Below are 16,514 nucleotides of genomic sequence, written 5' to 3'. Positions count from 1 at the left end.
TTCACATAGTAGGAGATCTTTTTAGCAAGGCATTGTCTTGTCCCTCATCCTAAAGAAAGTCTGAGGGTCTGTGCTTTGTGACTTGAGAACCTTTTAGATCTCTCTAGAAAAGAAATCAGTTCCACACCTGTCCTTTAATCTCTCTGTGAATGATAATTGGATTGATTTAGGAGCAGTGTGGCAGAGGGTCCCATAAGATTATGGTTTGGTAGATGCACATGGATATGTATTTATGACCTTCAGATTCTTCTTAACATAGCTCAGTATATCAGTCTTTACCATTGTCATTAATCTCTAAGTAGCACCAAAGAGATGTATTAAAAACATTTTATACTTGTAGCCATAGACTATTGTACTTTGAAGAAACACTAGATATTACCCACTTTAACTTTTAAATTTTATAGGTGAAGAAATTCCATTGCTTCTTGTTGCCTACTATTAAAAATCAGTTCATATTACTTCTTGTTTTACCAAATGTTTGAGTTTAAATGGCATCCAATAACCATCTAGCTCAGATATATTGAACAATGTATATTTCTACTATAGATTGTCCAGGATACTCATTGGTAATTGATTTTCACTTGTTCCCACTGAACTCAAAGCAAGCTTCTTCACAGCACATAATCATCGCCAGTAATAAGGAGATAGTTCAAGGGAATCTATTTTCTTAACCAGATCTACTCCAGTCCTTTGAACTTAAAGCAAAGGAGATCAAAGAAAAATAATCACGAAGGTATTAGTCTAGGTTGCCAAAGCAACCTTCTTTGTCCTTGATGCTTGATCCCTTCTACTTGTGCCACAGTATATCCATGCAGCTAGGTAAACTTCCCTCATGACTGAATCATACACTGGTTCTGAATAAAATGTACATCCAGGCCTGGAGAAATGGCTGAGTGGTTAATACACTTGCCTGCAAAGCCAGTGGACCCAGGTACTATTCCCCAGAACCCACATAAGCCAGATATACAAGGTAGCACATGTGTCTGGAGTAGGTTTGCAGAGGCTAGATGACCTGGCATGCCAATTCTCATTCTCTCTCTCTCTCAAATAAATAAGAGAAAATAAAAAATTATTTTAAAAGAATATCCATGCACTTAGGCTTCCTTCATGACTGAATACCACACTGAATCTTGAATAAAAAGCCACTCTCTCAAGGAATTGCTCTTTTACTGTTATCGGCAAAGAGATGGCTGCCTGCAGCCCCTGATTCGCCCATTAACTCAATTGACAAGAAAACTAAAGGGATTTGAGTTAGACATTTGAGCTGTCTTTTCTAAAATTAGAATGAGAGCCGGGCGTGGTGGCGCACGCCTTTAATCCCAGCACTCAGGAGGCAGAGGTAGGAGGATCGCTGAGAGTTTGAGGCCACCGTGAGAATACATAGTGAATTCCAGGTCAGCCTGAGCTAGAGTGAGACCCTACCTTAGAAAACCAAAAAAATAAAATAAAATTAGAATGACCTCATGGTTTCTCCTGGGAAGTTTAAAGTTCAAAGAACACACAGGCTTTATTAACATTATTATTCTCTATAAAAGTCTAGTATGAAGTTAAAGGGAGCTTGCCAAGTTGGGCATGGTGGTGCATGTGTCTAATTCTTACACTTCTGAAGCTAAGATGGGGGTGTTGCTATAGAAGGGAGAGTAGCCTGGACTACATAATGAGTTACAGGCCAGCCTAGTGCATATGGTAAGATCCTGTTTACAAAAAAAAAGAGGGAAGAGGAAATAAGAACTTTAAATTGGGTTTTGATAGCGCTAAGAACTTTTACTTGCTTAAATTTTATATATATATATATATATATATTCTTAATTTTTTTTAATTTATTTGAAAGGATCAAAATTTATTAGTTATTTTTCCTCAGAGACATTTTTAAAAATTTTGATTAAATAATTTTTGCTAAAATTTAAAGTCCATTTCTTCTGCATTTTTTCCTTATAGCAAAAGCAGTGTATTTTGCAAAATATGCATAAATGTGACAAATTTAAGCTTCATGTATATTTTATGAAAATCACTTTTTTCTTGGCATTTTTTATATTAATATATATCATCTTAGAAATGAAAGAAATGATTTCACATGGAAGACATTTTTCTCTGCCAAAGTTTATCATGAACTGTTCTATTTTGACAATAAAAAATGCTGCCCATCATTCACAAAAGTCTTTTTCTTTGCAAAATTGTGATACATGAAATAAATTTAGCAATCTCTATTCCTTCACTCAACCTTGGTCTTATTTTATTTTATTTTTTTAATCTGTGGTCTCTTTTTTTTTTTTCTACATATGCCTAGGTATAAGTTTATTGTATATACAGCTGATGATTGATGATGATACACACACACACACACACACACACACACACAGAAACACACACTTCTTCTTCACTGTAATTTACCTTTTTAGTGAATAATATTTGCATGATTTCATTTATTTTTTGTTCTTTTATACAGTTAACTTTTTCACTTCCTGATGACACATTAATTTAACTCACAGACAACCAAGAACTCAGGCTGCTTTTAAGGTATCTTTTAATAGATTTTTCACAATATTTCCCACCACCTCCTCAGCCCCTTGCTTCATTTCTGTTGTGTATTAGAGCTATGCCTATGCATGTTCCTATTCTTTGCCACTTTCTCTTCTTCCTCTTTGTATACTTCCTCCATTAGCTTTTCTGCCTATTGTAATGCTCTGTCATTTAAAAAACATATTCATGTGCTGGAGAGATGGGTTATTGGTTTAAGCACTTGCCTGTGTAAGGGTCCGAGAGTTGCTGAAGAAAAACCCCAGACGCAAATTGTGTGTAGACACAAAGAGTGTTTATTCTGCAGAATCAGCCAGCATGTGGGAGTCAACTATTCATACAAAATGGTGACCCCGAGAGGAGCACGCAGGCCCCTTTTAAGCACAACTAGGGGAATTTCAGGTGGGTTAATCTTTTAAATAATCTTTTAAAATGATTAGCTAGGCAAGCAGCAGTCACAGTTGTACATCTCTGATTGGTTGGGGCAGAAGGTGTGAAGGGTTGCAAAAGGGACATGTCTGGGTATGTTTGGACATGTCTCTAGAGACTGACTCAGCCCCAGAGCCTACCTCCTTGGGCATGCCCTTTGTTTGTGTTTTTTCCCAGAAGTCTTGCCTGCCTCTCCGGGAAACTGAAACTTAGGCCTAGCTATAAACTGGAGCAAATTTGATCCTCTCATTCCCCTCTTGAGCTAGGTTCCATCTCAAATCCTTGAGAGGGGTCTAGGGGTTGATATTGGGACTTTATTATAAGATGAACAGTAGATGCATGTTATTTGACAAACCTCATGAGAGGTTAAGGATATAGGGCCACACAGATGAGGGCGAGTAGCAATAGCATTAGGGGCCCTGTCACCCCTGAAAGGAGGGCAGTGAGCCAAGGGGACCAAGTTTCAATAGGGCCTGAGTGGGATGTGGGATTAACAATCATCCCTGTAGCAGTATTGATGAGGGTTAGGTCCAGTGAAGGCCAAACCCATAGCAGAAATCAGTTGGTGCAGGCAGTTGGCACAGGCGGAGTTTGTAGATTTTTTTTTTTTTTTTTTTTTGTAGAGATACACCTTTGGAGCAATCAAGACTGGGGAACAATAAGTGGGGGAGGAAATATTTATGCATGGGGTGACTTCTCCTTTTATGCCAAAGAAGAGCGGGTGTCTTGACACAACTGTTCCCCATCATGGATATTGAGCAGCCATTCAGGTCAGGTCAGCTTGGAGCTGGACAGGCAGAGAGATGTAACTGTACCTGCATCAAAGAGGATGAAGCCTGTCCTTTACAGAGCCAGGGACTCAGAGCACACATGGAAAAACAGTTCTTTGGAGCAAGAGATAAGAAAAAAAATTGTCTTTTTTTTTTTTACCTTTAGGGATCCAGTCACCCTAATCTTAACCCCTTTTATTTTTCCCTCTCATGAGAAGACACTCTAATTGCTTTTAGGGGACTGGGATGAAGACATCAAATCATTTACTATTTCCTGCTGAATGGGGCATGAAATGGGGACTTGTACTTAGAGAGTCTCTCCCAGAGAGGGAAACTATTTTAATGGACCTCAGAGTGTAGGAAGATAGACTTGGAAGAGAACATTGGGGAGAAAGAATAAAAGTAAGGAGTTAATGAGAAGTTAGCACAGAGTAAACCGGTCCTTTTTGAGGTTGAGGGTATCCAGGTAGACAGGCTTGGATTGTCTCAGGACCATCTGAGGATGAGCTGGCTTAGACGTTTTTGCCAGAAATGTTCATTAAATGGCACAGTAGTATTCAACATGGCTTGTAAAACAGATGAGATATTAGCAGAGTTATCAGAAACATAAACACAACATTTAACCTTGATAATAGAGAGCCATTGGGTGTCATTAAAGGCTGCACAAATATATATTTTGGTCTCAGAATTTCTTTATATATTCTAGATTTGAAAATAATCCTTTTCACATCTATAGTTGTTTTTTTTTAATAGAATTAGAACTATGGGGGGAAAATGTGTGTGTGTGTGTGTGTGTGTGTGTGTGTGTGTGTGTGTATGTATGTATATGTCTATGTATATTTTCATAAAATCTAATTAGGTCCTACAGCTTTTTCTTTTTTAAAATTTATTATTCTTGTTATTTTATGACCCATTGATAAGTATTTATTATATGCTTAATTTATCCCAAAAGAGAGTTAGTTCTTGCACTCAGAGAATCTGAAATCCAGTATGGAGGCTCTAGAAGCCAATCTAAGCATGCATGTGCACACAAATGACTCCACATTGTAGAGAAAAATAGTTCAAGGAAAGGAAGGGGGCAAAGTTAGAATAGTAGCAGAGCCCTATTGCACCAGGAAGGAGGTAATCTTAAAGATGAGATATTAGAGTTGGGAATTAGCTAGATCAGAAATGATTCTGTAGAATAGGACAGCATTCTATAGAGAATGAGTGGCATTTCATAAGTTACAAAAGACCTTAGTATGAAGAGTAAGTAAAAGAATACTCATGTAGCTTGGAACATTGCAAATAAAAGGCAATGAAGAAAAAAATGAATTTCAATATGTCGGTGAAATCTTTGAAAGGTCTTTATGTATGTACGTGAAATACTAGAGTTTATACTTTGAAAATAATACCTTCACTATACTGTGGAGAAAAAAGTGTTTTGTAATCTGGGTGGGTAAAGTTTAGAGACTGGCAGAGCAGTCAGAGGGTTATGAGTGGCAGGGTCCATGGGGTAGCATTACATGTGAAGACAAGCCTGAACACTTGAGATTCATTTGGTGGCAAAATTTTATACAAGAGATGCAGATGAGGTGTGCAAGGGGCAGGGAGGAGGAGATCACGACTCCCTGTTTGCCTTGCAGCCTTGGCTTAGAGAAGTCTCTACCAGTCCCTGAACCAGCATCTTCATTTCTACCTTCCATAAACCTTGCTGCCTGGACTGCTTATAAACTGTTGAAGAACATCTTCTATGCTTCTATACCCTTGTCAATCATTCTGGTTCTTTCCTGGCCTTTCCTGCCTCTGGCTACCTTTGCAGTAGCCTTTATAGTCCACTGGCTTGTCTGATTAGTTAGTGTATTAGGAGTGAGATTTCCTCTTCTTTCCAGGCCGTGCGTTTGATTTAGTCTAGTCTGTCTGTCATGGTCCTCACTGAAAGCATACTTGGTTTGGGAAACTAGCTGCTAGGCTTTTGCCCTTACCTGGGAGATTTCAGAGCCAGGCCTAACAGTTATAGATACATATTATAGGAATATGACCAGAAGCACAAATGTGCATTCTGTTTTATTCCAATTTTATCTTTCATCATGCCTAAAAGGTCAATGAAGTTTTGGGATGTTTAAATAGAAGAGCATTATTGGGCCCTAATTTGGTCTATAGCCCAGAACCATGTTTCTTAGAAATGGTACACCTTTCTTAGAAATTGTGAGTTTGATTTTAAATCAAATATCTAAAGTTTTAAGACAGTATCTGAATAAAAACAGGAAGAGAAAGCAAACTGAAAATAGATAGTACACTTTCTCCAGCAACTTTTTCAATGAGTATCCATACTGACACATAATAATAATTAGCTTTTATTGATTTCCATGGAGTTCTTGGTTTTTTTTTTAAAGTATTTCATATGTAGCAATTCATTTAGTTGTTATAAGATAAGACTCAATGAATCTGGTTATTTATAGTCCAAAGATTTAATACCGAGACTTAGCAAGCCAAGATAATTTACTCATAGTCTTGTAGCCAGTTTAGAAATTCTAGAATTGGGTCTCTGTCAGCATTAGCCCAGTTCTGAACCCCGTGATGGTGCCTCGTCATAGAATTCCTACAAAAAACATAGCAAATTTAAAGCTGAAGGCTATATTGAGGCATGCTGAGGAAGAAAAGTGGAATTCTAGGGTATTATTTAATTTTGTAGATTTATATTATCAGGCTTTCTTGAAAGGTCAGAAAATAATAAGGTATATGGATAAAATGATGTGATTCCTTGTACAAAAGCCACAGGAATGCAGAATTATTTTAAAACTTGAATTGTGGTAGTGACTGTAAATGCAATTAAGATAAACGAGTGACTCATGTGTATATTGTATAGTCTTTCTGAATTGTCAGTAATAGGCTTGGGTAAAAAGGTCCTCTCTGTCTTGATAGGAAATGAATATTTACTTTTTTCAAATTTGCTTTTTTGGCTTCCTTGAGTTTATTACACCGCTGTTTACGAAAATAAATCAGTGAAGACTTGGCATGTTGTGGATTCTGTTTTCTACATGCTGAAAGAAATGCTGGCAACATTTCCATTAGCTTACTAACTAATGAGACAGCATTGGCTACTTTCACAGGATTTGAATTCTGGCAAGAAGGTTTTCTCTTGGAAAAGGCCATGCTAACCAGAATGACCCAATCTTTCCGAGTATTCTTTCTTTTCCTTCCTCTCTTTCTCCTTCCCTCCAATTAGGTATTTGAACTTAGATTTATTTCCATATAGCATAAATTAAAGCATATCTTTATGTTTTTATATGCATACCCTGAAAGAAAAGGCTCTATTTTCTTTGCCAACACAGGATGGCTAGGGTGTTAACGTTCACCCTTGGGTAGTATTTGCCTTGTGGGTTTCCTGCTAAAATGCTGATTAGTAAGTAGATAATTCCCCTCTCTCTTGGCCACCAGAGGATGTAAATGACAAATATGTATGCATGTATATATATATAAATCAAACTCATATACATCTTTTGAAGGCTCTTTATGTCCTAGCAACTATATTTTATTTTTGCCCTGAGAGAGCAGAGGTAATAAAAGTATAGTCATGCTCCCATGAAGTAGTTAGTTGAGCAGAGAAAATAGATCTGTAATAGCTAAATATTTTAAAGAACTAACTGTTAGGTCCTGTGAAATATTGTCATGAACTGCAGGAGGGGGAATGCAGTGTTCCCTGGAATTCTTAAAGAAGGTGTAAGTTTTTCCCTGTCCTATTTATAAACAAACATGTTAACATAATTTAAGCATTGAATTTAATTTTATTGTACTAATAAAACTATCTTATGTATCAAAGTTCTTGCTAATTTACCACTGGTAAGCTGTGAGAAAGGAGATGCAAGGAAGGAAAAACTTAATGACAAAGTCCCAAAGTGAGAAAATATTATGAATTTTTAAAATAAAATTTTATAAAGAAAATTATTTGGGGGCTGGAGAGATTGCTTAGTGGTTAAGGCACTTGCCTGCAAAGCCAAAGGACCAAGGTTCAACTCCCCAGGGACCCACATTAGCCAGATGCACAAGGGGGGGCATGCATCTGGAGTTTGTTTGCAGTTGCTAGAGGCCCTATCGTGCCCATTCTCTCCCTCCCTCTCTCTCTCTCTCTCTCAGCCTATTTACATATCTATATATCTCTGTCAAATAAATAAATAAAAATAAAATATAAAAAAGGAAATGATTTTGGTTATTTGTTTAAATTTTCAAAGGTTAGGGCTTTGTCAGTTTTCAGTGCTGAGATTGGACTTAAGGCCTTACAAGGTAAATGGATTGCACCTGATCTACACTCCCAGCCCTGGGTTTATTTATCCATTTCCATTTTAAAACAGAAATGTGGTATTAGACCTCAAGTTGGCAAATCCTGGATTGTTTTACACATGATTGATTCTCAAAGACTTCTGCTCATTTCTCTGAAGAACAGAGAAAACAGCAAGAATATGGCTAACTATTCTTTGGTTTCCTTTTGTTACACGTGTTTCTGCTTAGACATATGAAGAGATGAGTGTACACATGTATGTTCTTGGGTTTCTCTATGCTGAGATGTGGCATCTTGAAGCTTCATAACAAGGTGCTGTGGCAAACTGAAATATGTATATTTGTTGTTTTGTGTGCTCTCATTTTCATAAATCTAGAATCTCTTTGTTAGATATATATGTTGAACCCTGCCCCGTTGAATTGTAATTCCAAGTGGCATAAATGACATTCCATGGCAACACACTGTGTCTTAGTCTATCTTCTGGTGCTGTAGCGAACCTGGTAGAGAACCAGGATGGAACCGAGAATGGGTGATTCATAAATATCAGAGGTACGTCCATTGTTTTGGAGGCCAGGAACTTCAAGAGCATAGTGGGAAGCCAGAAGTAGAAAAGGGCTCAGAGCAAAGGTGCCTGAACTCCTGTGATAGCTTCTATTGTCTTCCAAGAAAGTCGTTAGTTCTTGTGTTTGGCTGTGCTGTCCTGATTTACGTACCTCTGGCTAGCTCCCAGCTACTAAGTTATTTTTATTAACAATATTATTTCTATTAAATGCTATTCTGTAAGTATAACTTGGAGATCCATTAGTTATTTAAATAAGAGCTTTTTAAAAAATAAAAATCATTTGAATAAGAAATTGAAGATGCATTTTCAGTAACCTAGCTTGTGGATGTTAGTCTTTGATAAAATTTTATACAAACGTTGAAACCATTACATTCCATGAGTTTTTATTAAATATGCTAATATTAAAGGTAGTAGCCTAAGTTCATTATTGACGCACCTACACTAATATAATTAATTTCTGGTAGCATCTAGTAGCCACTAGAATTTTCCTGGTCATGGCCCACAACTGTAGGCAGATATGTTCAAAGGTATGTGTGCTTACTGGTTAAGTTGCTGTTTATATTATTTTTGCCTTTCCTGAATTCCTTATTCTCTCTGACTACTATCTGAAGCCTAAATAACCATTTTCAGTTAGCCATCATTCACAATTTTAGCCATGAGCAGCAATGAAGCTGATATAGAATGTCAAAGAACTACAATGGAAAGGAGCAGTCTAAGAAAACAGATGAGCAGTTTGCTAAGTCAGGCAGCGGTCAAAACAGATTGAAGCTAGCAGCTGGCTAAAACTGTGAGCACAAACCAGAGGCCCAGGCAAAGACTGCTAAAGCAGTGAGAGAACAAAGCCTTGACAGATATCACCGCAGTAGACCCAGCTTCCAAAGAGGAGGACACCCTTGCCTCCTTGTCTGAAGAAGTCAGGCTTTATGTACTAAATACACAAGCTCTAGCACCCTCTTTCCAGACATGCTGAATCTATGAATTAGAGAGAGAGAACCAGGATGGAACCCCTAATATTTCCCATAAATTTATTGCCATTTGGGGGGAGGGGCCAGTAGCTATAGCTTCAGCCTGTAACTTTATTAATAGTTATCTTCTATCATGCATTGTTTTCTTCTTTAAATATGTCTTATGTGAAGACTTCTCATGAATAGTTAAAAGACTCGTGCCATGGAGAAAGGACAGAGTTTGGAGGTTTTCCTCCTGGGGTTTTATTTCAGAGTCTACTGTGGGGACTTTTCAGTTGCCTGTGGGGATGGGGACTGGAGGATTGCTGGCAGTTGCACTTTCCACACTGTCACCTGGAAGGTGTTTCTGCTCTCTGCCCTCAGCTTGCTCAGTCCTGCCTGTTCCGGGGTGAGACTCAGCCCCAAGTCTGTGTCTGCACAAATGGGATTCCCGCGGGCATCTGTGTGCTCAGGCCCCGAGGCATAGCTCATTGTTAAAACAATTTTGTATCAGGAACCAGTTGACATTTCTTGAGTACATTTAAATTGTGTCTTGCAAAGACTGCAAATGGTTTAATTGGACCATTTGGTGTGCCCTGATGCCAAGCATATGTGCCAGTGATGTCCCTTTGATAGTTTCTTCAAAATGAAGTATTTTTAAATGTCTTCAAGACAGGAAAGCTCTTATGGTTTAAAAAATAACTCTAAGAGAGAAAAGGACATTCAAAAAGTCAAAACAACAAAATGATTCAAAACTCTTCTGTCTCTAGGGCATTTTTTTTAAAAGAATGATGTATAGATGAATTTTTAAATTTCTACATATTAAAATATATCAAATAGGATTATTTTTAAGTGCAGTCTTATAAATACACTTCCATAAGAAGATGGTGCTTTAAAAGATTTTAGCACATTGATTTGCTTCTCTCCCTAGTGACCCATTTTCCCTCTTTTATTACAAATTACCACTTCACCGATTCTTTTAGTAATAACTCATGTAAATCTAATGTCTTTTTGAAAATGAGTTGCTTTTTCTGGATTACCATACTTCACTAACATAAGGATCTTGATTAATTTGCATTAAAGTACTGAATGATTAATTTGTTTAGCAATTAAGGATTTTATTATGCTATAATCTGATATTCTCTCTCATTGTATCTTATGGAATTGACACAGATATACTTATTAAAATGCTACTTGGTAACTTTGGAATCCAATTGAGTTTCCTGCCCATAATATGATTTGTGAAATTCTTTCTGACTATATGTTAATTGTCTATAATATAAGATGGTTAAGCTTAGGTGTCATTGCATACTGGTAAAAACAGGGAAATTGGTTATGAACTTAGGCCCTAGCGCTAGGGAACTACCTAATGGAAGGGGGACTAGGTTACACTATGTCTGTCTCTTTCCTCTGCAGACTATAAACATTGCCATTGTTACTAATGGTCTCGCTACCTAATCTAAAAATCATGCAGCCTATGATGCAATCAATAACGGTTGTTCTTAAAATGGTACCTAAGAGTTTTTTTTAAAGACATTTCAAATGTAAATAAATTCATGGACATGTTTCATAGTGCTTTCTATTCTTAGGTTTTATTGGAGTAAATCCACTATTCTTTTTATAATACTTTTAGCTATTTATTTGCAAGAAGAGAGAGAGTGAGAGAATAGGCAAGCCAGGGCTTCTAGCTGCTGCAAGCAAACTCCAGACATGTGTGTCACTATGTTTCTCTGGCCTCACCTGGGTACTAGGGAATCAAACTTAGGTCATTGGGATTTTCAGGCAAGCACCTTAACTGCTGAACCATCATTCCAGCTCCCAAATCCACATTCTTGTTTTAGCCAACTTAATGTCTTAAAAGGTAGATGTTTGCAAAGTATTTTTTTCCCCCAGGAGGTTTTCAAGTATGAAAGTTTTAAGCTATAGTGACTTTCTGAGGATTTTTTACCACCTCTTAGGATTTTTATACTGATATAGATAGTCTTGTATTTATAAAGAGGGGTTTTTTTTTTTATTTGAGGGTTTCAAAACACTTCAGAAACATTTTCTGATGATAATGAGAATAGACATGGCACTTCAGAGGGCTCAGAACCAAGATTGGTCAGCGCAGGCGCCTTTGTTCTGCGTTCTATTCACTAAATGCATTTACTCGGTTCCCTAGAGATGTTCCCAGGCTCTCAAGGGAAAATATCCAGCAGCCTCAGAAACGAAATAAGGTTTTGACATAAGAGGAAAGCAAAGTGTAGTTTTAAGAAAAATGCAAACAATACAGAACTAAACAGTCACATATCAACCTGTTTTTTGGAATGAGTTAGGAGTTGAATAAAAAGATCAATTTTAAAAGCCTAATATGGTGATGCAGGCCTTTAATCCCAGCACTTAGGGAGGCAGAGAGAGGAGGATCCATATGAGTTCAAGGCCACCCTGAGACTACATAGTAAATTCCAGGCCAACTTGGATTGAGGTGTGAGACTCTGCCTCAAAAAACAAACAAACTGTCAAACAAACACATAAAACTATTCCATTCTCCCCTTTGGTGGGATATCAAATGCTTTTTTTAGTCCTTGTTTCTTAATAATTTGTAAGTCAGCTTTCTCATTTATTAATTTCCCTTCTGGCAAACAGCTCAACTCTGCTTTCATTGTAGCTTTCCAGACAAGAGCCTGATGATTAAAGCAATTCGAGTATATCTGGGCCTTCCAAATTGCCCTGTTGTAAGTTCTTTTAGACATATTTTGTGTGATGCTCAGATATGTTTGGGAGCATAAAAATACTTTCGAAAAGTCATGGTACATTTTAGGCATGCAATAGAGATGAACCCCAAAGGGTATATTTTCTAGGCTGGCATCAATAGTTAGTAATTACGAGCCACCCACAAAACTAAGCTTAAGCTACTAAAATCATAGATCTAAATGTAATAGATAATTCACTCTGTGTTAAAATTGCTTTCCAAAGAGTGGCAAAGTGCCAGGTAAGGCTGAGAAAGATTTTCACTTTAAACCAGAGAATATAAAATTACCACACTAAAGAAAGAATTTACCAACAAGAAGGGGAAAAAATGAGGTGGGGTGGTTGGTGCGTTCTGTTCTTTCCCTGTTATGTAGACACGACTTTGGTGGTTCTCTTCATTCTTGAAATCCTTCTAAGGAGGTTCATTCACCCTATTTTAGAGTTAGAATTCAGCTGAGAGAGCTTAATATTGTACCTCTCAAGTTTTCAGGAGGGACAGAATTCTAATGTGAGATCTAGTGAATGTGACTGTTGGGTTCTTCCTCTTAGCAGCTTGTGTCTATGGAATGAGAAGCTTTGGGGGAAGTAGAGGAATATTTTGTGAGGGAACAATTTGGTCATCAATGCCTATTATGTACTACATTCCTAGAAAGGATGCTGTTGGAGAATCACCATTTTACTTCAGTAGCTCTAGTAGAATGAAATCATTTCAGAATTTGTGACTGTGTGTCTTACTCCTCAACCCCACTCTACACACACACACATACACACACACTCACCAGGCAATCTTCCCAACACTTGGTCCAGGAGAAGCTCAAATTTCAAGCTCTTGACCAGGAAGATGGGTGTCATCAAAAATTCTGTGTAGCTGACCTTGTTCCTTATATTTCTCAGGGACAAATATGACTGCTCTGTACAATGTGCTCCTAGCAGTGATTGAGATTGGAATGTGACATATCCTCTTGATAAGCCTGTGTGTTTGAATATGTAATCGCCTCCCTCCCTCAGTTCCTCTTTCCCTTGTTCTCTCCCTCCCTTCTTCCTTCCCTCTGGGGTCTTACTACATAGCTCTGGCTCACCTCAAACTTGTGCCAAAATTCCTGACTATTGAAACTACTAGTGTATACCACCATACCAGCCCTAAGTCTCTTTAAAAAACTGTTTAAAATCCATGAGTTATTTTTTCCTACTAAAGAAAAAGTCTATCCACTATCTTAGGGTTTATTATTTCAGTGATGATTACATTTGATATTCACATTTCAACTTGGTACTTTTTCACTTTTATGTAATGCTATTTTGTTTAATTTGTTATTTAGTTTAATTTCTGCCTGTTTAAAATCTATTATTCTTTATTTTACTGTACCTGTTTTCCTCATCTTGGTAAATTTTAATAAAGTCATTATTTTCAAATCACTATAGATTTCATAAATCTTGTTATTACTTTTCTCTAGTGAATACTTTTCCTAAATTTTATATTATTGGCTTCTCCACTTATCATTAGTCTTTTAAAATGGGTTTTATGACTTGGGTTTATATTCACACTTATGTGGGAGGTTTCAATTCAAATATGTTTTAGTTTCCTATTGCTATTGTAATATACTACCATGAATTTGGTAGTACTCATAAATCTGCCTTTGTTTCCCTGAGGTACAGTGGCAGTGTAGGGCCACGTTCATCTATAGGAGCATTAATTCCCTGGCCTTTTCCAGTTCCCAGTTGCTGCCTGTATCCTTAGCCTTTGTCCCTTTCTACCTTCCAAGCTAGCAGTGGTCTTTAGAATTATCCTGCCCATCATCAACCTGGCATTGATCTGTGGTCATCACCTCTTTTTATGGATACTACAGCAAGTTCAGAGAGACAGACAAAATTGAGATCATGAGGGACACAAAAAAAATATGTCTGAGAAGTCTTACTTCACAACAGTTGTGACTTTGGTATCTGAAAACTTAGAATAAAATTTGTGAGCATATTTTAGCATTTCTTTTCCTAGAAGAATTTGATTGATCAATTTCCATATTACCTCCTTATTAATATCCAGTCTTTAAATTCTTGGTATTTTACTTCTTTTAAATTGTTTTTCACTATATTTTTTGACAATTTTAAAAGTTGACTTAAAAAAGGCAACAAATATATGTAAACAAATTATAACCAAGTAGTTTCCTGAGTTAGCAGTTGCCTTCCACCTACATAGATAAAATGATTTTCATCTAGTATTTCATTTAATCTTAATGTATTGATGGAAAAAGAAAGCATCAAATTTTATCTTTGTTTTTGTTCAGTCGTACCCTTTTAAAAAAATATTTTATTTATTTATGAGAAAGGAAAGAGAGAGAGAGAGAGAATGGGTGCACCAGGGCCTTTAGTCACTGCAAACAAACTCCAGACACGTGTACCATGTACTTTGGTCTTACTTGGGTTTGGGAGAATCAAATCCGATTCCTTCAGCTTTGCAGACAAGTGCCTTAACTAATAAGCCTTTTCTCCAGCCCAGTCATACCATTTTTTTAAACATTACTTCTGTTTGAGTTCATTTGTTATTCTATCAGTATTGAAAAGTTGAGAAATAAGACATCAGTGGATTGAGTGGTTGATCTGATTTGTTCAGAAAGACTGTCAAAAATTATAGCATGTGTTCATTATTATAGTTCACATTTGCAGAGGGCAAAGACTGTACATGTTTAATTCTGTGGATTAAGTACTACATGAAGATGAAACTGCAGCCCTATATTCAATATTGGTGGTGAGGAAACTCACCCACATATGGGAAAGCACCTAGGGGATTGGTCCAGAGATTACAGTAATTATTATATTATGTTATATTATATTACACTATATTATATTACATTACATTATATTATATTATATTATTACATTCAATTAACTTTGTGAATACCTTAGTGTTTTATTATTAGTGATAAAGACTGAGTACTGCCAGAATATGACTTTGCCTTTTTCTCAGCATCAAGTCCCTGGTCTTGGGTTTCCTAGGCAAGACCTGTACTAGTGAGTTTCATCCCAGCTCAGGAGTATGCTCTTCCTCATATACTTCTTTCAAATCCCATCACTGACAAAGAAGCTCACAGAACGGTCACTCATTCTCATATCTGAAGCTGAAACAATGATCTCTATTACACGACTTTCTTGACTTGTTCTTATAAAACAGGATTGTTTCATTACACCTCCACAAAGAAGGCAGAAGAAGGCCACAGATATAATTAATTCTGTTTTTAGACCTTTTCCCTGAAGAAAACTGATACCAGGGGACACACAGTGGCATTTTCTAATATTGAGGCATAACTTTTCTTTTTGGTCTATTTTTATATATTTATATGAGAGTAATAGACAGATAGAGAGAGAAAGAGGCAGAGATAGAGAGAGAGAGAATGGGCCTTCAGCCACTGCAAACGAACTCCAGACACATGTGTCACCTTGTGCAACTGGCTTATGTGGGTCCTGGGGAATCAAGCCTCAAACTGGGGTCATTAGGCTTCACAGGCAAGCACTTAACTGCTAAGCCATTTCTCCAGCCCCATAACTTTTTATGATTCTACTTATTTAAAAAAAATAATTTAAACTTATGGTGCATAGAAAAAAATGAATTCCATAAGTGATGAAATGTCTCATATTCAGCCAAGAAACAAGATAAAGCTGCAAGACTAAACTGGCAGATGTTGCATTTGCATCTCATTTAATGCTGATGTATTTTCCTACAGGCATTTTTGGGTACTATTTAAATAAACTGTTAAATTAATGCCAGGCAGAGGGGGAAAGAAGGTGGGTCATTAAAATCTATGAAATGCCAGGTCTCTTAATTGTATTTCATCACCTACCATATATATATATATATATATATATATATATATATATATATATATATATATATATATCACTTCTATTTCAATGGAATTTATCTTCATGTCAGCTTTCTACATAATCAAATTTCAGGATATGTTTAACTGTAGAGACCTTCAGTAACAGTTTTGAAAGTAAAAGCAAGCTATAGATTATCCCTGATGTGTCTGTCCTTCTGGTGCCAGTCACTGGTAGTGACTGGGTAGGGCTGTGGCTCCTCAGTATCAAGGGGGTTGATACAGTTGAAATTTACAGTGTGCTGATATTTTGCATAAAATGGCTTTATATTTGGGCGTAATCTATATAAGTCTTTTCATATCCTTTAAATCAATGCTAGATTCCTTATAATGTCCAATACCATGTAAAGAGTTTGTGTGGTTAAAATATATATGTAAGGAATACTATATATTGTGTGGTAACAATGACAAGAAAAAAGAGACGGCTCAGTGGCT

The 16,514-nt window shown here is 36.8% G+C and overlaps 1 protein-coding gene across 3 annotated transcripts in view; it reads left to right on the top strand.

Annotated features, from left to right (window-relative positions):
• The window catches only part of Immp2l (inner mitochondrial membrane peptidase subunit 2), an 872,509-nt gene that overhangs the window by 462,944 nt on the left and 393,051 nt on the right, over positions 1 to 16,514 (top strand). The gene's annotated exons all lie outside the window — the stretch shown is intronic.

The sequence above is a fragment of the Jaculus jaculus genome, chromosome 16 (genome assembly GCF_020740685.1).
Source record: "Jaculus jaculus isolate mJacJac1 chromosome 16, mJacJac1.mat.Y.cur, whole genome shotgun sequence".
NCBI lineage: Eukaryota > Metazoa > Chordata > Mammalia > Rodentia > Dipodidae > Jaculus > Jaculus jaculus.
The sequence above is the reverse complement of the archived record's forward strand: the minus strand, read 5'-3'. Positions and strand labels throughout refer to the sequence as shown.